Source organism: Amblyraja radiata, chromosome 19 (genome assembly GCF_010909765.2).
Source record: "Amblyraja radiata isolate CabotCenter1 chromosome 19, sAmbRad1.1.pri, whole genome shotgun sequence".
NCBI lineage: Eukaryota > Metazoa > Chordata > Chondrichthyes > Rajiformes > Rajidae > Amblyraja > Amblyraja radiata.
In genome coordinates, this window is record NC_045974.1 from 28,303,342 (window position 1) to 28,329,488 (window position 26,147).

General features: G+C 43.2%; 1 protein-coding gene across 3 annotated transcripts in view; it reads left to right on the forward strand.

The window, feature by feature from the left end:
- Positions 1–26,147, forward strand: part of slc38a4 (solute carrier family 38 member 4) — a 94,183-nt gene that overhangs the window by 11,084 nt on the left and 56,952 nt on the right. The window contains exon 1 of one of the 3 annotated variants that reach the window (XM_033038127.1): positions 5,095–5,214. The exons of the other annotated variants lie outside the window; for them this stretch is intronic. The gene's annotated coding sequence lies outside the window, so the exon portion shown is untranslated. Of the gene's footprint in view, positions 1–5,094; positions 5,215–26,147 lie in introns of those variants that run through there. 3 annotated transcript variants of the gene reach the window in all.

A 26,147-nucleotide genomic window follows, 5' to 3' on the forward strand; every position in this document is an offset into this window, starting at 1 on the left:
TGGCTGGCCCCTCTTCCTATATTAACAATAGTATAATAACATGCACTTCATCTGTTATGTTGATTGAGGGGTAAATATTTGCCAGGTTTGAAGGAAATATTTCAGATACAAAGCGTTTCCAGTTTTTATATTTTTTTGATAAAATATGGGCATCTCAAGCAAGTGCAGCAATTATTGTTGGAAAGTCATTCCAATAGTTTTGTTGTAGACGCAAGGAACTGCATATGCAGTGTACCAAAAAAATGATACAAAGTACTGGAGTAGCTCAGCAGGTCAGGCAGCATTCACTCTTAGCCTGAAGAAGGGTCTCGACCCAAAAAGTCATCTATTTTTCCAGAGATGCTGCCTGCCTCGCTGAGCTTCTCCAGCATTTTGTGTCGTAGGTCAGGCAGCATCTCCTGATTCCTACTGCTCTCCGGGCATGAAGAAGGGTTCCAACCTGAAACATCGCCCTCCCTTTTCCTCCAGGGATGCTGCCTGACCTGCTGAGTTACTCCAGCACTTTGTGGAGTGCTATCTCTGGAGAATATGGATGTTTCGGATAGGGATCTTTCTGCAAATAGTTTTTTTGTGTGTAGGTTTCAAGGATTTAATCTCATTGATGATGAAGGAACCACAATATAAAGATTGGACAGAGAGTGACTTGGAAGGGAACCTGCAAGTCATGATGTTTTGATAATAACAACAGTGCCCTTTTTAAATGGTAGACACTGCGGCACAACACGCTACTGGTGAGGATATATTTGTGTTTTGCCCTTTATCCATAGAACAACATTAAAATTATATTAATGGAGGCAGAAAATCTGGGAGAGGCTGGCTTGCATAATGTCAAATGCAACTTAATGAGTAAATATGGGGATAAAATGTATTTGTGTACTGCACAAATGAATAGTCGGTTTACTAGCAGAATGTTTGGACACAAGAGGAAGGTAATTGGAAAGAATGGAATTTGGCAAACTGGTAAAGTGTCTCATTGTTGATTGATGCTTTGTTTCCTTGGCTATCTGTTCAAAGGACTGAGCCAGTTTAAAGTAATGACATAATTGTGTTGCATGTAACAAAAAGCTAAGCCAAAATAATACTATCTGAAGATTGTCATTGCGTTTAAAAGTGTCTGTAGCAATTTAACCTTGTTGTCAGACAAGTGAGGGTGTCAAGAAAAGTTGTGGAAGTTTAGAATTAAGTAGTATTATGGGATGAGTCGGTGACTGACGCTCGTAGTTGTACGACATACACAATGACGTAAGCTGTCCTGCAGGTGACGCCCGGTCAGGTTCAAGGCTGGGGCTAGGGTTAGGGTTAGGGCTAGGGTTAGGGTTTCCTCCCGCACTCCAAAGGCGCACAGGTTTGTAGGTTGATAGGTTTGGTGTAAGTTCTAAATTGTCCCTAGCGTGTGTGGGATAGTGTAAGTGTGTGGGGATTGCTGGTCGGTGCGGACTTGGTGGGTCGAAGGGCACTGTATCTCTGAAATGTGACACAGGGGCCCCAGGGGTTGGACTCGAACCCCCAATGTTCTGCCTGCTCCTCATGGGAATTAAACTGTTGGCCACGAGTTGTCCCAGAGGGCAGATCTCTCTTCCAATGTTCTCTCCAAACCCCCAGAGGCAGTGGGCATTTCAACTGGGTACAGGCAATGTTGTCAATGTACCAGTGCCACCCACCTGCTCCGGCCACTGAGTCTAAATACCCACCACCCATTTTGAAGCCAGGCGAGGGGGTGGAGAAGGAGGGGGGGGGGGGGGGGGGGGGTGTTGTTCCCAATGTCTGCAGTTATTCCATAGTCAATGTTACTAAAACAGAAGATGTGGCCTTTGTGCAGTACTATTAGTGGGATCTAGCTGTCACAGACTGGGTCCACAAATGGGGGCATCAGAGAAGGGGGGGTGGAGAAGGGGATGTGAGGGGTGGGGGGGGGAGTGGAGAAGGGGGAGAAGAGTGGAGCGGGGAGAAGGGAGGAATAGGGGGTAAGGGAAGAATGGCAGGGGGAGGGGAGAAGGGTAGGGGGGAGTGGTGCGGGAGGGGGGGTGGCGGGGAGAGGGGAGTTCAGTCTACACTCACTAAATCCACATTGTAAGACTCTATGACTGTAAATGACTACAGGCCCCACAATAATCAAGAAGCTTGCGACCTTCCATTACAAATCAGCCCATCCTCTGGCAGTCACATTTATTCCCTTCACTGCAAGCACATAATGCCTGCAATGAATACCATCTACAAACTGGTCTGAAGAAGAGTCCCGACCTGAAATGCCACCTATTCATGTTCACCAGACATGCTGCCAGAACCACAGTCTTACTCCAGCAATCTATCTTTCACTGATCATCTACAAAAAGGTCTGCAGTTACTCGCCTGGGTGTTCCTCCAGCATCCCCCGATGAGACCAAGCATAGATCTGTCTCGTTTTGCAGAGCACCTGCACTCTGTCCACGATGGTCATAATGAGTTTCCATTTGCAGGTCACTTCAACTCCTCTTCCCATTCCCACATTATCCATTGCATGGTGAGGCCAAGTGCAAACTTGAAGAAAAGCACCTCATTTTCCATTTGGGTGGCTCAATGGTATGAAGATTAAATTTTACAATATCAAGTAACCCATTCCTCCGATTTTCCTTTCCTAGACTTATACAGGTCCTTTGGCTCAACTTGCCCATGCCAACCAAGATGCCTCATCTACATAGTCCCACCTGCCCACATGTGGCCTATAATCGTCTGAACCTTTCCAATCCATGTACCTGTCCATGTACCTTTCCCACTCCCACCAGTCCGTTCAGGCACTATCTCCCTTTGTTCACCTTTTACTCCCCTGCCCCTCTCATTTCCAAGGCCCACTATTTTATTCCAACTGGTTCATCTGCCTCCACCTATCTCTACCTAGGTTTTTTCTCACTTGGTTCACCTTTCCTATCCCTTCCTCATCAGGTTCCATCTGCCCATCAATGCTCCCTTATCTGATTCTACCTATCACCTGCCAGTCTCTATTTCTCCCCTTCCTTCTCCTCCACCTGATTCCATCCACCCATCATAGCCCTTTTCCTCCCCCCCCCACATGACACTTGCCAACCCGTGTCTCATCCCTTCCTCATGCTTCTATATACTGGCTATTTTCCCTCTACACGCTCGATCACGCATCATAAATTCATGTTCTACAGATGACACAAAGTGCTGGAGAGACTCAATGGGTCAGGCAGCATCTGTGGCAAGAAATGGACAGACAACCCTTCTTCAATCTGATGGAGTAGAGGGGAGGAAGCTGAGAAGAGAGGAAGGAGTGAGGCAAAGCCCCTCAAGTGATAGGTGGATACAGGTGAGGAAGGGTGATTAGCAGATGGGTTGAGAAAGGCTGGAAGTGATAAAGGAGACACAAGGATGTTCGATGAGGAAGAAAAAGGAAGAGTGAAATATAAAACCAGAGGGAGTGATATGGGTGGAAGGGGGGGGGGGGGGGGGGGGGGGGGGGGAGTGTGTGTTAAAAGAGAAATGAGGGACTCATAGTGGGTAGTGGTGAGAGATGAATGGAAGGATTAGGCAAAGGAAATGGGTGGTAGGTGTGGCAGGAGAAAAGTGTGTTCGGAGAACCTGTGGAATATGAGGTGCTGTACAGATCTCAGAAGTATCTGGGAGGACGGAGATCTCTGCTGCCTTGTAGTCCATCAGTTCTCTGACAGGTCTAAGGTCCTGATCTTGAAGTGTCCTTTTTCTTAATTGATTAAAGGGCGTGTTGGTGTATTCGAAGATAAGATTAATTTAATCATTGATATCAGCCATCACAAAGAAGTCACCCCTGATACTTGGGAAGTGGACCACATTTCCAAGATCTTGCTATAAAATGTTATTGTTGGGAGACAGTTTTGTAACAGCAGGAGTAAGTTAGTAGAGGACCTTTGTTTAGCAGCTGTTGAGTTTATGACCCATCCTCTCGTATGCCTCAGTGAATGTGTTCATAAGATCATAGCACTCAGTCTTCAAGCTTGCATAACTGGAGCATGCTATAACTCTACTACTGATGCGTGAATGACCTTGGATCCAGAGTGAAGTCATCGTGGATTCATCAATTTAACGATAGTTGTGAAGATAAGCTCCATTCCCACAAGAAGTTTGTTGAACGTGACATGCAACATTGTAGTGAGAATAAATAACAAAATTGTTGGGACAATGGCACAACTATGTTGCGCACCAGTCTTCACTGAGATAGATCCTGTATTGGTTGCTATCATGCATTGCATCCCATTATGATGCAAATGCATGAAGGAGAAGGATTTGAGGTGGGTTGTTTATAATGCCATGGAGGTCCTATGTAGCTGCTACTTCTGCCCCCATAATTGTTCTTGCTATTGCCGTTCAGTGAAGATTGAGTCATTGTGCCTCTAGAATAACACGTCCATACCCCTGCGTTCTACGAAGAACTCCTTGGCCAGTAGGAGGAGACAGCTGAGGGGTACTTGACGATAATGTCCCTGTGGCAGAGAACAGGGAGAACCTCTACATAGTTATATTTGACTCCTTCCTTGAAGATGGTCATAATAATGGCATCCATGAGGTCCCCTATCATACCCTCCTTTCCTGAGACGTGTACAGCGCCCGTACATCGAGTGCCAACGCACTTTGTAGGCCAACCTCACTTTGAACTTTGAATAATGGTACCAAAAATGGTGGCGGCAGCATGTGTAATATACGCAAAAAGAATTTCACTGTGCAGTTGCATATGCGATGAATAAACCAAATGTTGAAATTGTGGATTTTTGGCCATAGCTTTTCTCACTATGTTTTGCTCCTGGCCCCATGTTATTTTGAGGATGCAGCCTTCTCAACCTTGTGTTGGTTAGGAGTGACAAGAAATTAAGAGTTTCAGAATATTCCCATTCATTCTGCTGCCAAATATTGGAATTAGCATTCCCAGCTACGATTAAATGAAAATCCTCCTATTTATATCCAACACTCTCATCCAAGAACACTCTTAACACTTGAGTTGGCATGGCAAGCAATATGCATAACTATCAGATCTCATGTTGCCCTTGCTATATCAGTAAACATGTGAGAGTATGGACAGCTGCTCTTGGCAATAAACAAATACCTTCAGTAGAGAGAACCAAGGCAGCAGTACTGGTTCATCACTTCAGACGGAGAGAGAGAATTCTTGAAGGCTTGTGTGAAGTTTATCAGCAAAAATTATCATTGAGAACTGAACATGTGAGATTGGACCTAATAGATGCACAGGTGAGTCCCTCATTTTGCGGATACTGATTTAGGGGAGAAGGGGAAGCAGCAGGATCAAATTGCTGTGTGAGCACAAAGAGGTGAGTGCCAAGGATTTTCATTTGGCTGAACACTCATTAACCAGTTACGTTTTGTGACCCAAAAACTCAACTTTTCACTCTTTTTGTCAAAGTTCAGCTATGAACCAAACAGAGTAAAACTTGTGGCGGAAGAAGGCGGAGGTTGAAGTAGTCGTGCAATCTGAGATAAGAAAGAAGAAAAAAAAAGGAAGAAACTAATCAGGGTGATCTGCCAATCTATTATTTTTGTCATAAAGGTAACAATTCCATTTATTTTTGTCATATAATACTACTGTTCAATTACTAACTTGAACGAGGTATTTTTGAGAAAAAGATGAAGGTGATCGATGAGGGTAGAGCAATGGATGTTGTCTACATGGATTTTAGTAAAGCATTTGATAAAGTCCCCCATGGTAGGCAGATCCAGAAGATTAAGATGCAAGGAATCATCAATGACTTGATCACATGGATTCCAAACTGGCTTACTGATGGAAGACAGAGGGTTGTGGTGGAAGGGTAATATTCAGGCTGGAGGTCTGACCAGTGGAGTTCCGTAGGAATTGGTGCTGGAAACTCTGCTGTGGGAAGAAGAAAGGAAGAGGCGGAGACAGTGGGCTGAGGGAGAGCTGGGAAGCGGAGGAGAAAGCAGGGACTACCTGAAATTGGAGGTCAATTTTCATACCGCTGTGGTGTAAACTGCCCAAGCAAAATATGAGGTGCTGCTCCTCCAATTTACGGTGGGCCTCACTCTGGCCATGGAGGAGGCCTAGGACAGAAATGTCGGATTCGGAAAGGGAGGGGGAGTCCAAGTGCTGAGCCACCGCGAGATCAGGTTGGTTATTGCGAACTGAGTGTAGGTGTTGTGCGAAGCGATCGCCAAGCCTGCACTTGGTCTCACTGAGGTTGATCATACGCTGAATAATCCAACCAGAATTTTGTTTGGAAGTGGAAAGAAATAATAGAAATTGCATTCTTTGCAACGTGTAAAAGGAGATGAGATACTGTATTGTAATTTTGCTGCATGTCAGTCTGGTATATATCATGTCTTGATTGGTGAATATGTTTAGTTTGTGACTTTATTTGAAGCAGAAATACTATGTGAATGCTTCATTGACCATAATTCTGACTGGTAACTACGCACTTTGTCCGAGCACATTATCGCACGTGTCATGCAAGCCGTCTTAAATGACTACCTAAACTGTCATTTGGCAACCTAAAAAGTTGCCTAGGTTGCCTGGCTGGCTACAGGGAAAAAAAGTTAAGCGAGAGCCCTGTGTTTGAAAGATGTGCTTTTGTATATGTGTGTGTATATGTGTGTGTCACCCATTCCTTCTATTCAGAGATGCTGCCTGTCCTTTTGAGTTACTCCAGCATTTTGTGTCTTTCTTTAGACGTAGATATATTGGTTAGTAAGTTTACAGATGACACCAAGATTGTTGGGGTCGTGAACTGTGAGGAACGCTGTTAAAGTATACCGTAAGATATGGATCAACTACAGAAATGGGTGGAGAAATGGCACATGGATTATAATCTGAGCAAGTGTGAGGTGTTGCCCTTTGAGAGGTCAAATGTAAGGGGAAAGTATACAATTAATCGCATGACCCCTAACAGTGTTGATGCACAGAGGGATCTTGGGGTATGTTCATAACTTCCTGATTGTGGCAAGTAGATAGAATGGTAAGAAGGTATATGGTATGCTTGCTTTCATAAATGAGGGGATTGAGTATAAGAGTTAGGAAGTTATGGCACAGCTTTATAGGACTTTGATTATGCAACATTTGGAGTATTGTGTGCAGTTCTGGTGGCCCATTACAGGAAGGATGTGAAGACTTTCAAAAGAGTGCAGTAAAGGTTTAGCAGAATAATACCTGGATTAGGGGGATATTGGACAGACTTGGATTGTTTTCTCTGGAATGCTGGAGGATATGGGAAAACCTGTTAGAAGTGTATATAATTATGAGAGGCATAAATAGGATAGATAATCGGAACCTTTCCCCCAGGATAGATTAATCAAATACTAGAGGGTGTAGCTTTAAAATGAGAGGGATAATGTTTAAAAGAGATATACAGGGCAAATCTTCTATGCAGAAGGAAGTGGATGCCTGGAACGCACTACCAGAGTTATGGTGGAGGCAGATACAATAGTGGCATATGAGAGACTTTTGGATAGCTATTGCAAGGAATGGAGTGATATGTATCTATTGCAAGGAATGGAATGATATGGATTGTGTGCAGGTAGATAAGGGATGATCTTGGTATTTTGTTTGGCCGACACAATGTGGGCCAAAAGCTCTGTTCTTGTGCAGCACTGTCCTATGTTCTAATACAGTGGTTCATTTAATGCACTATTATTGGGAGTAGCATTGACTCGGGAACATGCCTGACATTATAACTAAACCACTGTTTGATTTTCAGATTGTAAACGTTTATGTTTGTCAGGCACCAAAAGATGACAAATACGCTTTGCTTCTTGCTTCTAGCAATCCAATAGTATAATATGAAGAAGGGTCGTGACCTGAAACGTCACCCATCCTTCTCTCCAGAGATGCTGCATGTCCTGCTGAGCTACTCCAGCTACTATTCATTACACAGAACAGGGCAAATGAATGCATCTTACCAAGGCAGAGCAACTTGTAATAAGATGACCAGAAGTGATTAAATTCATTATGTGACCGTTTGAGGTTGAAACATGGAAAGAGGGTTAACACCTTTCCAATTTTTCTTTCAGTATAGGCAGTAACATATTTTAATTTCCCAGTCTAGATCTGCAAAGCCTTATTTAGTAAGAAAGGTATTGCATTTTTAAAGTATTTTATCTGTGATGGTCAGGTCGGGGGAGTTTCATCTGCCACGGGTGCCATGTAATCCCGTGCTACCTGCTCCATGGTCTGATAGTCAGCGGCTAAACCGTCTCCCCCACCTGGTTTGCCAGGTGATGAGGGGGCTGTGGACCCCCAGCAGGACCAAAAACAAGACCCGCCAAAGAGCGGATGATCTTCTAGCGAGCCAACGGCCATCCACACTTCAGTAGAAGATGCGATCACTGTCGTACATAGCATTGTAAGGAATGATTATAAAGCACACACACCAAAATCCTATACTTCCAGCAGCGGAAATCCGCAGGAACTGGAGGACAGAGATGTGTGGTGCGTCCGTTACCGTTCCCGTTGGATACCAGCACCAATGCGTCGCTAATGTTTTCAACGATGATGAATGAATGAAATGAATTATCTGTGGTTTGGCTGTCACCAGGGAATTCCCATATGATAAGGGAACATATTTCTAGTTTAGTTTATTATTGTCACGTGCACCTTAGTACAGCGAAAAGCTTTTCTTGCGTGGTATTCAATGTAGATGGGACAGCAAGCTACTGTGTTTTATATGGTGGGTGGAAGGGTATGTCACCCAAGATTGGAACAGTTTTGCCAATTATGTTTTAGTAAGAAGCCCTGGATGTGGGTGGGCCACAGTAACAAGCTTGGGTACGCATGTAAATGCACAAAACAAAAGCTGAGGTTATAAAAATATGTTTATCTATATTTTCAATCATAGCTCTCTCTCACATTCAACCCACCTTTCAAACAGATTTTTCTACTGGTTAAATGATGGCCCATCATTTTCAACTTGCTATTGCCTAAAATAGTGGTTCCCAGTTCATGTGCAAGATATTCTATCTCTTTCTATTTCTCCTTCCCCCATCCCGCAATAAATGGGAGTGGCAGGGGCTCTAAAGACTGCAGAGGATACATGGGTTTTTTATAATGTTGTGGCACTTTAGCTGGTATGTTCCACACAAAGGTAACGATATTTACTCATCACACCAACTTTAGAGTTACTGGTGGTCTTTTGAAAAGTCCCAACTCATTAAAGGGGCTGGGGTCCGGCATCAAGAAGTGGATGTGAGGGGTCACATTTCACCAAGTGTGTGTGGGTAAATGGGACTTTCATTCAGAAAAGTTGGGAATCACTGACCTACAGTATTTCTTAAAAATAACCCCATCCTTATGAGAAATAATAGTATCTCGGAATGAAATGGAGAATGCAGTCTGTGCAGATACTAACTGTTCTCTGGTTTTTGGTTTATTTGCAGTGTTGTTCTGCATTATAGTTGTTCTGTTTATCACTGGACGTTAGTGTGTCAACGGAACTAAGTTGGAAATTGATTGACATTTAAAAAAAAAAATGCTTTCCTCGTATAGTTTGCAAATATCAAATGCAGCGCATTCTTGCATGGCCTTTGTCAGTAGTAGCTGTACCGACTGTTTACTTCACAGCAGTATGGCATCACATTTCCTTTGCATACATTTCTCGAGTATACAATCGGACGAGCTTTTATAGAGGTTTCAGCCTCATTTTTTAATAAAAATAAATGTAATCAATTAATACAATAATATGTACAATGCCAAACAAACCCATAATACAAAAGCACTCAATTATCTCAAACAAATATTAAAATGTTACACTCCTGATACAATCCTTGTCAAGGATGCAATCCTTGCCCCATGGTGCTCAGCTGTCCCGGAAATCCCCCAGGGCGCCCATGGACAGCGTGTAGTCCCTTTCTAGTACCACCCGGGCGCAGATGTAAACCCAGAGAAGGGTCAGGCAGCCGGCTCGGGCAGAGCCCTCCTCCGCCTGGCCACATGACCTGCAGATGGCCTGCTTGGCCACAGGTTCCAGCCTCTCTGTGTGCATGGTGGGAGGGTCATAAGCTATGGGTTTTCTCCATTAAGCTTATGTAGAGGCTGCACTAAGATTCAGTGGTCCTGGACTGCAGCACCCCATCAAGCAGCAGATGATCACCAAGCCCTTGGCAACACAGAGGCTGTTTTTCACCAAGTTGTTAGTCCTTGAGCTGCGTGCGGGTGTTTGCCTCTATTTGTGTCCCTGGAAATAGCACAGAAGATAGATACAAAGTGCTGGAGTAACTCAGCGGGTCAGGCAGCATCTCTGGAGAAAAGGTGACGCTTCTGGTTGGAACCCTTCTTCAGACTCTGACCTGACCTGAAATCATCCATCCTCTTTCTCCCGACATGCTTCCTAACTCGCTGAGTTACTCCAGCACTTTGTGTCTATCTTCGGTATATACCAGCATCTGCAGTTTCTTTCTACACAGAGAGCAATCATGTATTGCACAGTTGTTCAGGAATCTCAATGACCAGTGTTTCTCTGACCCGATCCTCCTGGCAAACATGCGTGCAGAAGAAGATGCGCAATGTTGCCATCCCACCGTGGGGCACAATGTGCAGTAGTGTTGAGAGCCTAGTTGTATAGGAAAGATCTGACCAGAAGAACCTTCCTCAACATCAGCCAAGCAACATGGTGCCTTATGTTACTTTATGTTCAAATCAGTGATAAGATAACTGATCAATCTACTTGCATGCATTAGGTCATTGTTATCTAGTTCTGACTGATGAACGCTGCCACTGGAGATGTTCATAGTTTATAGTTTAGACAGTAACTATCCAGAAAGAATGCATATTTTGGTCTTGATTCGTGTCATTGTACCGTTGTCACCCTCTTGTGCATTGCAAAATGCTCCTTATGCAATCTCTGCATAGTTCGAGTTTGTGAGCTGTGTCTCTATTCCAAAGTCTGTTGATTTGATCACCAGGATGTTTTCTACTCCATCCCTTCTACCTCTCATCTGCCACTGAAACCTTTATTTGTCCATCTGAGATCCAATTCATTTAATATTCCATGACTAAGCCTGCCATCCGCATTTAAAAACATTGTACTCGTTTAAAACGTCATTGTCTTCAGCCAATCCATTGCCAACTCCCACTTGCCGATTATTCAGCCCTTAATTGAATTGAAAGACACAGCATGGAAACAGGCCCTTCAGCCCACTGAGTCCATGCCAGCCATCGATCACCCATTCACATTTGTTCTTTATTATCCCACTTTCTCATCCACTCAAACTAAGAGCAATTTACAGAGGCCAATTAACCGACAAACCTGCACGTCTTTGAGATGCGGGAGGAAGCAGGAGCACCTGGAGGAGACCCAGATGGTCTCAGAGAGAACGTGCAAACACCACACAGACCGCACCCAAGGTCGGGCTCTAACTCGTGTCTCTGGCTCTCTAGGCAGCAGTTCTACCATCTGTGTCACTGATACCCCTTTGCCACAGAAGCTGAGAAACCACCAACACCTGACATTTATGTTTAATATTTTAAAGCTGCTTTTGCTTAATTTATTTTCTATATTTAACATAATAATGACTATAGGTTTCGTTTTTTTAAATTATTTTAAAGTTGCTGGATGTCAGCGATATTCAGAATTCTTAAAACAACTGACAGCTGGCAAAGATAGACACAAAATGCTGCAGTAACTCAGCAGGTCAGGCAGCATCTCTGGAAAATGAACAGGTGAAGTTTCGGGTCGGGACCCTTCTTCAGACAGCTGGCAAAGCTGGGGGCAAGACTTTTCTGCCTGTCAAAGTTGTCTAGAATTATAGACCAGGTCTATCCATAGCTTTGTTCAAGGATCTGCAGCTGCTTATTGGTAGACCTGGGACGTTGGGCTTGATGGTTCTCTTTACCCAGACTTGGTTCAGTTGGGGTACTAGGCAGACAACAATTGTGGGTACAGAGTCAATGGCTGCAAAATCCAGGCCAAAATATGATACTGCAATTATATTGCCAAATATATTCAGTATGAAATTTGAGTGAACTGGATTTTGTTTCGTTAACGCTGGTCCTGCAACCAAAAATAAATGTCCATACATTTGGTTATTTGATCATCTTCACTTGCACTCTGCATGTCACTGACTTCAGATGAATAATGAGAAGTGTCGTATCATTTATCAACCAATAATTCATCACACAAGCTTGGTCAGTTTCCAGTTCTTCTGACATCTGCAATTGGCATTAATCAAGGATTTGAAATATCAAGAAGTCTAAACAGGATGAAGTCCCTATTAGCCATAGGAAATATTTTAACACTCCAAACTCTCGTTTATTCACGACTGCCATAGTGACGCAGTGGTAGAGTTGCTGCCTTACAGCGCCACAGGCCCAGGTTTGATCACGGCCAGTGGTGTTTGTACAGAGTTTGTAAGCTCTCCCTGTGTCCGTGTGGGTTTGCTCCGGGTGGTCTGGTTTGCACCCTCACTCCAAAGACGAGCAGGTTTGTTGGTTAATTGGCCTCTGTAATTTGGAAATTAAACCTAAAATATAAGATAGTGCTAGTGTAAGGAATGATCACTGGTCGGCACGGGCTTGGTGGTCCGAAGGGCCTGTTTCAATGCTGTGTCTGTAAAGTCTAACGTAAAGTCCCATGCATTCACCCTTCTTTGACTTTCATTACGTTCACCAATAGCCTGATATTGAACATCCCATTCTTGTGTTCCAATTCATCTAAAGTAGTGTTTGTAACTTCCCCATGCCCTTCAAAGCTCTGATATGCATTTACATTTAGGTCACTTCCTTCACGCTATTATTGACAACTGTGCCTTAATCCAGATTGATTCTCAATGTTATAATTTCTTCCCTTCAGTCTCCCAACTCTTTCCCATCTTTATAAGACTGCTGCTTCAATGACATGCATTTTTTAATTGGATTAAATATGATACTGCAATTATATTGCAAAATATATGGCAAATTTTTGAAATGCCTTGTCTCTCAGTATCTTTACTCATACACTCCACAAAATGTCAGAGGACTGCCCAGTAATTGAATCTAACACATTACTTTGTTCGAAAACGTTTTTATATTGATTACTTTGCTGAAACTGGAGATACAAGCGACTGCATATACTGGAATCTTGAACAAAAGAAACAAAGTGGTGGAGGAATTTGGAGGCACGATCTGAATGGAAGAAGGGTCCAGACCTGAATCGTCATTTGTCTCTCCCCTCTATAGATGCTTCTGACCCACCAGCACTTTTGTTTTTTTTGTTCTTTGCTGAACCTTGCAGCTTTTGAAAGCCACTATATTGGAACGTTCATAGTAATATATAGCATGTGGCTGGTCACAAATTACAATCCTTAAAAGAACATGCAGCAAATAACGCACAAGCCACATGTGTTACTCCTTTGGTTGATTTATAATGTACTAATAAAATTAGAAGTTTAGTTTAGAGATACAGCGTGGAGATAGGCCCTTCGACATACCGAGTCCAATTCGACCAGCGATCCCTGTGCACTAACATTATCCAACACACTAGGGACAATTTACAATGTTACCAAGCCAATTAGCCTACAAACCTATATGTCTTTGGAGTGTAGGAGAAAATCGGAGCTCCCAGAGAAACCCCACATAGGTCACTGGGAGAACGTACTAACTCCGTACAGACAGCACCCGTAACCAGGATCGAACATGGGTCACTGGCGCTATAAGGCAGCAACTCTACCACCGTGCCACCCTTATGTAATATGAATATTAATAAGCTGAAGGCTGAATATTGCTTACAAACCCAATTATTCCTGATTGTTTATTCTTATGATACTGCATTGTAATAGTAATATTATATTCAGATAAATTCATGTGAGAAGATTTTGTAAAAATCCTTCTTCATAATAAGTAGGTGTCCTAATAGTGCAGTATCTACAGCACTAATAATGGAATCATAACTTAAATCACCATTATAGTTAAAGTGACATTCCTGACCCTTTTGAAAACTGAGATTGGTCAGGTAGCCAGAACCAAAAAAAATCAAAAAATCTGACAAAGATGTATTAGCAGGACGGGAGGGCTTGAGTTATGAGAAACTCGATAGGTTGGGGCTTTCTTCCTTTCGGTGAAGGAGGATTTGGGGTGAACTTGGCGGATACAACATCATGGGAAGCATAGATAAGGTGAAGGGTCCCATTTTTTCCCCTAGGGTTGGACGGTCTAAAACTTGAGTGCATTGATTGTGGGTTTCTCAACAGCGATAAGACAGAATTTCTCCTCATAGGCTCCAAAGCCACACTTAGCAAAATCAATAACCCCACTCTCACCATCGACGGCACCACTGTCTCCCCATCTCCCCAGGCCCGCAACCTTGGCGTGATCTTTGATTCCACCCTCTCCCTTGAGCCTCACATCCGCCATGTCATTAAAACCTCCTTCTTTCATCTCCGCAACATCGCCAAACTCAGACCCTCTCTCACACCGCCTGCTGCTGAAAGACTCATCCATGCCTTCATCTCCTCCCGACTGGACTATTGCAACTCACTTCTCCTTGGCATCAGCTCCACCTACATCAACCGACTCCAACTGGTCCAGAACGCAGCCGCCCGACTCATCACCCACACCAAATCCTGGCATCACATCACTCCAGTCCTCAAAAAACTTCACTGGCTTCCCGTCTCCCACCGGATCACCTACAAAATCCTGGTCCTCACCTACAAAGCCCTCCACCATCTGGCCCCCACATATCTCATTGACCTCCTCTCCCCCTACCAACCCTCACGGTCCCTCAGATCCACATCAGCCGGTCTCCTCTCCATCCACAAGTCCAACCTCCGCAGTTTTGGGGACAGAGCCTTCTCCAGGGCAGCTCCCAGGCTCTGGAACTCCCTCCCCCAACTGATCCGCAATTCCGTGTCCCTCCCCATCTTCCAGTCCCGCCTCAAGACCCATCTCTTCACCTCTGCCTATCCTTAGCCCCACGTCCCCGTCCCTTTTCATCTGTGCATTAATTGCCTCATGCTGTGTTTTGTATTGAATTCTGTCTTTACTTTGTGTACTAGTCATGTCTCTACTATTTATTTCATTCCCCTTACATGTTTTTCCTATACATGCTCAATTTTTGTAAGGTGTCCTTGAGACTCTTGAAAGGCGCCCATAAATAAAATGTATTATTATTATTATTATTGATTGAAGATGAATGGGGAAAGGGGATGAGAGGGGCAACATTTTCACATAAAGGGTGGTGAATGTGTGGAACCAGTTGCCAGAGGATTTGGTGGAGGCAAGTACAATTACAATGTATAAAAGATATTTAGACAAGTGCATGGATTTTAATGGTTTAGAGAGATATGAGTAAATGCAGCCAATAGGGTCTAGCTCATATAGGCAACTTGGCGGGCATTGACAAATTGTTCCAAAGGGCCTGTTTCTTTCTCTATGACCCATGTTGCTGAAGCAGGTTGGTTGTGAGATGGTTTCTCCATCCTGAGAGAGGCGCTTGTGCAAATCTTTCTCTTTCCATCCAGTAGATGTGAGAAATTATTTTTTACTAGGAATGCAGAATTTAATAAGATTAGTTGTTTTTATATCCCTTTGCTGCATTTCAAATTGAACTGAAGCATATCTATATATTATAGCAATAGTCTTGTCATGTTTGGATGTCTGTCTTTCTGCGTGCGTGCGAGCAAGCGATCTTAAGGAATTATGGCAAAATTGTACACTATGGTGTGAAATTTTTTGCAAAACCTTACTCAGCTTTTTCCACGTCGTCGTTCTTACAAGTTTCCTTCAGATTTGATGTTATATTTCAAAATTTATTGTTATTTAAAGTTAAAAAAAAAGCAAACTTTGAAAATAATAACTGCCTTTGAGAGGGAGAAACTTCCAGCAGCTTCCAGTGATGATGTCACAATGGCATCTCACAGTCGTCCAATCATAATGGGATCTCATTTACATAAGCTGCTGTAAAGATTCAGAAAACCAAAAATGACATCACAATAGGATCTCTGCTGCCTATACACAAGCTATGAGAGTGTTTTTACATTGTTGTAAGGAGAGGGACGTAGTGGGGGAGATTTAAAAGTTTTAAAGTGACATTTAAATGTTGTATTTCTTCAAATCTGCACTGGCAGTTAGGCAATTATGATGTCACAATGCCCAACCGGCTACAATGTTTCTATACCAGAACTGAGTCCTTCACAGCAAATGTCCTACAGGGCAAGAATCTGCCAGCCTAACCCAGCACACCAGCACAACAAAGTTTAATGCTTAGATTTGGATAACAAAGGGGAAGAATCTGCCAGCCTTACCCAATACAGCAAAGTTTAATAGTAAGATTAAACGAGAACTTACCAGTTTGAAGTTTGATCTGTATTTTATGAGGAGTTACGATGAGGGATTACGTGAAGAAGCCCGCAAGGACGCATGCGTGGCATTCTTCAAAGCAGCGGTGTGAAATCACAGGTAACTGTAATGACTAAACATAGTAAGATTAGAGAAGAGATACCAGTTGAGTATATGATCAAGGGTGGGAGCGGAGGGCACGTAATCGCTCATCGTAACTCCTCATAAAATACAGATCAAACTTCAAACTGGTAATTTCTCGTTTAATCTTACTATTTTACTTCGGAGTCACGTGAGTGACTACGTGAAGATTTCAAAGATCTGTGATTTCATGCCGTGGAAACGAGTCCATGCATCACGTCTGCCTTGATGACTGTAGGAGGAATTGTGTTAACATAATTTGGACATGAATTCGACATTGAAATCATAAAATTTATTAACACAAAATTATAACCCCTTTTTATGGGTTTAAATTAATTTACAGAACTTAAAATTGTTTCTGCAAACGTTCCAGGTTTCATTACTGGTTTGTTGTAAAATAGGTGGAATATTTTTTCCCCTGACCATCCTGCTGCCTTGAGGATTTGGTCCATTGGTACATCCAACTGTATTGCTGCCGATGTAGCTGCAGCCCTGGGGGAATGAGATTTAAAAATATTAGTATCCACCCCAGCCTGTGTTAGCACCTGTTTCAGCCATCTTGAGATGGTCTGGACCGTCACTCTTTTGTGTGGTTGCTTGTTGCTGACCAGAAGTGCCTTCTCATTGCCTCTTATGATTTTCGTTTTCTCCATGTATAATGACAAATGTCTTACTATACAGAGACGGTCATCTGTTGGGTATGACCTAAATTGTATATTGAGGCCTGCTGATCCCTGTCTGTTCTGCTTTACTAATTCATAGATATGAAACGTAATATTTTCAGTTGAGGAAGTCATGTTGTCCAGTCTTAGTTTATGCAGTGACTGTACCCTCTGTGCCGTGACCAATGCCATTAGCATGACTGTTTTTAATGTCAGTCTGTGTAGGGACAGAGCTGTTGCTGGAGACCAATTCCTGAGCATCTTCAGGACAATACTTACATCCCATATTTGGGAGTACCTGGTTCTTGGGGGATTAGTATTAAAAATTCCCCTCATAAGTTTTGTTACCAGTGGGTGAGTCCCAACAGAGTAACGCTCTGTCCCCTGCCATAGGTAAGTCGATAGGGCACTTCTGGCGCAGTTGATGGCACTGTAACTGAGCCCCTCATCATAGTGGAGGCCTGCCAGATATTCCAGAACAGACGGGATGTTCATGTCTCTGTGGGTGATGTTGTTTTTGTGACAATGCATCTCCCACTTCCTGATATAGACCAGATACTGTTATTTGGTTGACTGTCTTTGGGCCGCCGAGATCATGTTCACTGTTCGGTCCGTCAGTCCCAGTTGTAGTAGAGGTGTTTTTAAACTCTACAAATTAATAAGTTCAAATGGTTATGGCATGGGTGGCTATCCCTTGTTACGGGATGTAGCCATAAATCTGGTCTATGTGGGATGGTGATACATGGTTCTAATACCATGTTTAGTACCACTGGGAACCATGGTTGAGTAGGCCAATCGGGTACTACCAAAATACCAGACGCAGAGTCTTGTTGTATTTTCCTTAATGATGATTTCCCGACTGATGAGGCAGAAAGGAGGGAATGCGTAAATAAACAATTTCCCCCAATGCAGCGAAAATGCATCTGTCGCCGCTGCCCCAGGTTCTGGTTCCCATGAAACATAATTTGATAACTGGTGGTTAAGTCTGGATGCGAATAGATCGATATCTGGTGTTCCATATCTTGCTGTAATATCAGCAAATACTTTTTTATTCAACATCCATTCGGTGTTTTCATTAAATTTGCATGACCTGGTGTCTGCCACTAAATTTAGTCTACCTGGTAGGTAAGTGGCTGATATCCAAATATCTCTCTGGATACACCATTGCCAAATTGTATTAGCCAGATTGTCACATGATGTCGATTTGTTTCCACCCATGTGGTTAATATATGCTACCACGGTGGTATTGTCTATCTGTAGTCTAACATGCTGGTGATATGACCCAGTACAATATGACTTTAGGCCATGGAATGCACCCAACATTTCCAGGTAGTTTATGCCCAGTGTGAGTAATAATGATGCCTCCTGAGCAGTCCATCTACCTCCACAGCTGGTGATGGTATTGGTGGCTCCCCACCCAAGTGCACTGGCATCAGTTTGTAGTACCATGGAAGGGTTACTGACAATGATTGGATTGGAACAAAGCCAGATGTTATCTATCCACCATTTTAGTTCCATTTTAGCTTTGATTGGTAGTTTCATAGGTCTGCCAAAGTGACCTGCATTGATTTTGAGTGCTTGTATTCTTGCTCTCTGTAAGTTTTGGTAATGTAGAGGTCCAAATTGTGTGGCTGGAAAGGCAGCCACCATTTTGCCAATTACTTTTGCTACTAATCTGATGGATGGTTTGCTGATGTCAATGAGGTTATTGCAAGCCTCTATTAAATCTCTAGCCTTTCCCTTAGGCAGAGTCACCGACATGTGAACTGAGTCAATGGTGAACCCCAAATAGTCCATAGTAGTGGAAGGCGTTAGTTTAGATTTAACTGGATGGATAATAAATCCCAGTTTTTCAAATAACTGTTTTGTGGCTGTTACGGTTTGTTTGGCCAATTCCAAAGTTTTGCCCACAATGAGTATGTCATCTAAATATGCCATGGCCATGTGTAAACGTTTCCGTAGAAACGCTAGGGCTGGTCTCAAAAATTTTGTGAACAGCCTGGGGGCTGATGATAATCCATTTGGCAGTGCTTTATACTGCCAGTGTTGTCCCATCCAGTTGAATTTTAAGTAACATCTGTGGTCACCTCGTATAGGCACTGAATAGTAAGCATCTTTTAAATCGATGCTGGCCATGAAGTAACCTTTGGAAATTAATTGTTTAGCAGTAACAAAGGTTTCCATTTTGAAGTGAATATATTGTACAAATGTATTCAATTTGTCAGATCTATGATGATGCGACAACCACCATCTTTTTTGTTTTTGGTAAATATATTGGACACGAATTCTAATGGTTCGTGTTGAGTTTGCTCAATTACACCTTTTACGTAAAGCCGCTCCAGTTCAGCTTGCGCTTCTGATTTTTCTTTATCAGAAACCACGAACATTCGGTTCGGTATATGTTGAACTGGAGGGCTTTACTTGTGTATAAACTCTATTGTATATCCCTGGAAACTGCTTAAGATGTAAGTATCGGTTGTTAACATGCTCCATGCATTCAGAAAAGAGTGTAATCTCCCACCAACCTCCATGCTCCCTGTATTTTGTAGGGAACCAGACCCACCTACCTCCATAGTTACCAGTGGCAGGTTTACTTATTTTTGTAGGTTCTTCGCTGCTGTTGTTGCGCTGGTGTCTGGATTTGTGGTTTGGTTGGCGTTGGAGGTCCGTGCATCTTCCAAGAAGGCCGGCCTGGGCCATGGCCTAAAAAAGACTCATGTTTTGAGTACCGGGCCTTCGAGCTTTCACCAGTCATTCTTGTTCTGCTGGTGGGTGCGTAGGGGTGCTGTATTTGGCTGTAGTGGGTTTTTGATGGAGTCCCTTTTATTAGTCCCAGGGTTTTTGCTTCCTCATCGAGCTCCTTGACTTGCTTCGATAGGTTGCCTCCACATAATAGTATTGGTGGTTTTGTGGTCCCAGGTTTGCACAGTCCCGCAAATTTGGGGTTTAGTGTGGGTTGAATGGCACTCTTCATGATGTTGTTTATCTCATGTTGAGTGTTGCAGAGTAGTGCCAGTGCATCTTGTTGGTCCTGGGACATGTCCTTGTCATCCACTGTGCGGGCAAATGCTGTTATCCCTGCTGTTAGGAGTTTCAATACTTTTTGTAATTTGACGTCCATACTTCTGACTCCTATTCCAATGTGTTTCCATATACAGGTGTTTACTATTGGAACATTCAGGGATATGCAGGTGTCTTGATGTGGTGTCCAGTACAGCCTTTTCTTGTAACTGGTTTAGAGACATATAGTCTATACTGGCAGCTAGCTTTGGCTCCAGATTTTGACCAGTCTGGTCTGGCTGTATGAAATTGGACACCATGTCCAGTAGGTTATTTCGTTCCTTCACCCCTTGCACACTTGTCTTTCCTTCTGCGGACCCCTCTTCCAGGTCAGCCCAGAACTGACCCGCAGTGCTCCCCTCTGATGAGGTAGAAGCACTGTGCAGCCCTTCAAGAGGTACTGCTGTGGGTTTATCATAGGGCCCACTGTGACCCGACTCCATCTCCCGGAGTCTGTCACGTTGGAGTAAATGCTCCACACACCGCTCCATCCGGCTCCAGCGCTCACGGTCGCTGGCCGCCCGCGGTTGTTCAAAGTCGGACTCCTCTGAGTCCACGACCTTATTTGTTTTTTGTCTAGCCTTACCGCCCGGCCGCGTGGATCTGGCCGGTGCGGAGGCGACATTGGGCACAGCTGATCCCACTATCGGTGATCCAAGTGCCGCTGGCTGCTGCTGGCTGCCCGCTGCTCCGCGGTCCTCCCTCACCAGCTTTGTCGCAGACCTTGTCTTCTTTGTTTTGTCCATGTTCCCACCTGTAGTTGGAAATGGAAACAATAAAGACCGCAGAGTAAACTCTTACCTGCAAGTTGCGGCTTTTAAACTGCCGCTGTGGGGGAACGTCGTTCCACCGCGTCTGACGTTTCGCAATGCGTGTAGCGATATGACACGCATGCGTCCTGGCGGTCTTCTTCACGTAGTCACTCACGTGACTCCGAAGTAAAATTATTAGATTTGGATAACAAAAGATGGCCTTGTCGGTGGCACCTACATCACATTAAATCTTAGTACAATTGCATTGGTTTTAAAATTTAAAATGACCTGCAAAGTTGGGGGGCTATGTGTGAGTGGTGGAAAATTGCATTGGGGGAACGGGTTGTGTTGGGGGAATGGATGAGTGGTGGAATGTTACGTTGGGGAAGGGTTGCTTTGGGGACCAGGTCTCCCATGTGACAGGGACCCAACGGGTGAGTGGTGGATTATTGCATAGGGGCAACGGGTTATGTTTGGGGAACGGGTGAGTGAGGGATTATTGCGTTGGCGGACGGGGCCCAACGGGTCCCACATCGTTTAATATATAAAACCCTTTGTCAATAAGCATGATGTCCCAAATTGTTATGATTTTGATTTAAATGAAATTGCAAAAACATTGTGCTTCACCCTTTTTGTTTCAACATGTGAGCGTGTTCTTGCATTGTTAATTTAATCTACTCTGAAATATGTATGTGCAAATAGTGGTTCTATTGATTGCTTTAGATGAAAAGTGTTGACATTCTGCTTTAGATTTTGCATTTGCTTCAATTGAAGGGAAGCCTGTGGGAGGTGAGCTGCAAATTGTATTGAAAAGTAAGTTGGCATCTGTCAAGATAACACTGTTGTCTTCTTCTTCTTCTTTCGTGTGGCATGCACAGCTTAAAGTTGTAGGACAACTTGTTCTATTTGATCTTCTGTTTGTGCACGTCTAGTTGATTGCATTAGTCGAAACAAGGCGGACCACGTGAAGGTTGCAATCTTCCACCCCAACACTGTTGTAATATGGCAAGATATAATTGGGGAAAGTCATCAAAATATTGCTGGTGTAAACATTCCCAGTTAAAGAAATGCCACATCTGTAAGGATTGCAATGGTTATTAATTAACCTGCAGATTAATATTAGCCCCTTATCATCACAACCGTTGTTAACCCATTGCCAGAAATCTTAAAAGTAATGAGGCATAGTGACACTGCCATTAACGATGGGATTGTATTGAGCCCAATCGAACTGATTTAAAAGCAACAATTCTTATACATTTGTCATAGAGTCATACAGCATGGCAACAGGCCCTTCAGTGATAAAGTGAACACTCACAGGTAGGGGATTCCAAAACTAGAGGGCAAATGTGATAGGTAAGAGGAATTTCAAAGCAACCTTTGATTTGGGGATAGTCCATATACGGAATGAACTGTCAGATGGATATAATTATTGTAGGTACAAAGTATTGCAGATACTGGAATCTTGCGTAGAACACAATGTGCTGGAGTAACTCAATGGATCAGATAGTATCACTGGACGAAATGGATAGGTGATGTTTTAGGTCTGGACCCTTCAGAATCTATTAGGGGAGAGAAAGCTGGAAAAGAGATGGTGGGAAGGGCAAAACCTGCCAAGTGATAGAAACATAGAAACATAGAAAATAGGTGCAGGAGGAGGCCATTCGGCCCTTCGAGCCAACACCGCCATTCACTGTAATCATAGCTGATCGTCCACTATCAATAACCCGTGCCTGCCTTCTCCCCATATCCCTTGACTCCACTAACCCCTAGAGCTCTATCTAACTCTCTTTTAAATCCATCCAGTGATTTGGCCTCCACTACCCTCTGTGGCAGGGAATTCCATAAATTCACAACTCTCAGGGAGAAAAGGGTTTTTTTCTCACCTCAGTCTTTAATGACCTCCCCTTTATTCTAAGACTATGGCCCCTGGTTCTGGACTCGCCCAACATTGGGAACATTTTTCCTGCATCTAGCTTGTCTAGCATGGAGCGCCGGAGGTCATGAACACACCGCCTGGCCAGGCCGTCTCTTTCAGCTCCAACCCAGTGCCGCTACCAGGACAACAGGGCTTAATGGCCAAGTTAAGACTCAAACATTTTTTTAAACTTCAAACATGAAGGGTACAAGATGGCATCTGAAACATTGCGCCTCTTGCGTACTGGCTCAGTGTGGTGTTCTATCTTCCACTCTTGCACATAGAATGCTTGTGCCTAAAGTGTAGTAGAATCATCACTGAACTATATGAAAAATCATAATTTCACTGTCCTTGTGTACAAGTGACAATAAAATACCATTGAAACGATCAAAGGTGCCATTTGGGTCATCTACAACTATCTGGACTGTGATTTAATTTCTAACCCAGAGAGTTAAAGGAACCACGTTGATCACTGTGGCACCTGTTTATTTTTGTCAGACCACTGACAAACAGATCTGGATCTTCCCAACAACCCATCCTTTAATTTTGACAACAACAAAGATGAAATTGCTATCAAGGATTAAAATGTCCTATTGTCAAATAGACATCCTTTGTCTTCCATGTTTTTGAAATTCTGAGCATCTACAGTAACTGTTTTGTAACAGAGAATTCTCAGCTCACTGAGCTGCCCCTTGACCTGACTGCCCTTTCAAAATGATGTGTATCCTTGCTGTACTCTTTGTTACTGCTACATTGAAAATGTTCCATGTAATTTGGGTTCCTTTGATATGCAATCCTGTCTCCATTGCACTCATTCTCTGGCCCTGTGACATTTTACAGTGTGTACCACCTACAAAATGAACAACCCATCAAGTCATCTTTCAAACATCCATCAAACTTGTAACTTCTACCACATAGAAAGACAAGGGCATGGAAACAATACCAAGTGCAACTTGCTCTCTAAGTTGTGCATCATTCTAAACTGGAAATACATTGTTGTTTCTTCAGCATACATTATTTCTTTTCGCTATTGTCTACTTCAGGTTTAGGTATTATTGATGAATATACTGAGGTACAATGAAAAGCTTTGTTTTGACAATATCCACTCAAATCGGATAATACTATGCATAAATACAATCAAGCCAAACAGTACAATAGGTCTAGCGAAGGGAAATATACCGAGTGCGGAATATAGTTATCAGCTTTGCATCACAAGTTCCAGAGACAAAGTCCAATGTCTGCAATGAGGTGGAAGATGATCAGATTGTACCCCAGCTTATGGAAGAACTGTTCAGAAGTTTGGTAACGGGGGAGAAGAAGCTGTTTGTGAGTCTGGTGGTGCATACTTTCAAGCATCTGTATCTTCTGAATGAAGAAGGTATGGCTTGAGTGAGAAAGCTCTTTGATTATGTTTCCTGAAGTGTAGGTAGAGTCAATGGTGAGGTGTCTGCTGTGTGTGATAGACTGGGCTGCATCCACAACAATCTGCAGCTCCCTTTTGTCTTTGACACATTATTTCTGGAACACCCTAAACAACCACGTTGTGTGCATAATTACCCATCCACTTTGTGGGAGTATCATCAGCAGAAATACTCCCTACCTTTCCACACAGTGGAAGTATCTTCACCTGTTCAAGGAAGCAACTGGGCTTCTTCTACTTGGGATACTTTGAGCTAATACAGAAACAGGGAAGTTGTGAATCATTTAATCAGTAGAGCTCAACTCAACAACTCCCTGAAGTATGCATCCATTTAATCCATTTTCTTTTAGCTGTGGTGGAATAGTATGACGTGACATTGGTTTGTAATTTTTTTTCACCTTTTGACAAAAGGTAGGCTTTATTCTTTATTATTTTAATGCAAAGTGCTTACTGATCATGTGTCTGAATCCTTGGATTTCTCTCACTACATTGGCAGCTATTTTGGATCCTTCCCCCACACTCCCTTCCCAACTTAAAGTCGGAGAGTCATACAACATGGAAACAGGGCCTTCAGCCCAACTTGCCCACCCCGACCAAGGTGCCCCATCTATGCTAGTCCTACCTGCCTGCATTTGGTCGATATCCTTGTAAACATTTCCTATCCATGTACCTGTCCAAATGTTATTTAAATGTTGTTATAGTACCCGCATCAACTATCTTCCCTGGCAGATCGACACAAAAAGCTGGAGTAACTCAGCGGGACAGGCAGCATCTCTGGAGAGAAGGAACGGGTCGAGACCCTTCTTCAGAGCTTCTCTGACAGCTCGTTCAATGTACCCACCATCCTCTGTGTGAGGGGGGAAAAGTTGCCCACCGGTTCCTATTAAATCTTTTCCCTCCGAAGCGTATGTTTAAAACTTTGTCCTTGGGTGACCGGTGCGACTGCTAACCTCTTTCATTTCCTACATCCGCTGGCCTTAACATCATTCCTGCTAGATTTATTGCTATAAGACACCGTATTTATTGAAACAAGCTGGGGCTTACTTCATTTCCATTCTCAGGGTTTAGAGTCATAGAGTGATACAGCGTGGAAACAGGCCCTTGGGGCGAATTTGCCCACACTGGCCAACATGTCGCAGCTACACTAGTCCCACCTGATATTTTAATATGACAAGCAATTTGATTATTGCCAAATATTGATCAAAAAAATTAAAAAAAACATAGGCACCTCTGAATCTTCCCAACAATTATTGACAAACTATAACATGAGATGCAAACTGTTTTTCACTTTCTGTTGAATGAGTTTTAATTCAGATTTGCAAATGTTACACTGATGGTTTGAGGGCATGATATGAGATTTAACTAAGGAGGTCTTGTACCTGCATTTAAAGCCATATGAAGGTTAAAATCTGACAGTCTGCAAAGATTATAAACATTGTGTTGAAGGTCTCGGCGTTGGTAAAAGGATAGCTTTCCGCTGACAGTATCGAGCCACGTTTGGCATGTGTCTGTGAAGCTTTACTGTCCTTGACTAGAACATGTTGTGTTGCTTGCTAAGCAATCTGCTGACCTCCATATTGATTTCCAATCTATTCCCAGTGGTGAAAGTTTTTTCTACTCCAGGGCCAGCAGTACCAAACTCATACCTGTCACGTCAAAGACGTTTTCTTTGTCAGAATGCAAACAAACAAACTGTATACAGGAAGAGACCCATTCATCAGTTCAGATTGTTCCATTTAGTTTATATTAGAGATAAAGAAATGAAAGAGGCCCTTCAGCCCACAGAGTCTACGCTGACCATCGATCACCCATTCGCACTACTTCTGTTAACATCCCATTTTCTCATCCTCTCCCTGCACACCAAAGGCAATTTACAGAGGCCAATTAAACTACAAACCCACATGTCTGGAGGAAAAAGATGACTTCCTAATAATTTACTTTGTTATAATAACGTAACAAAATA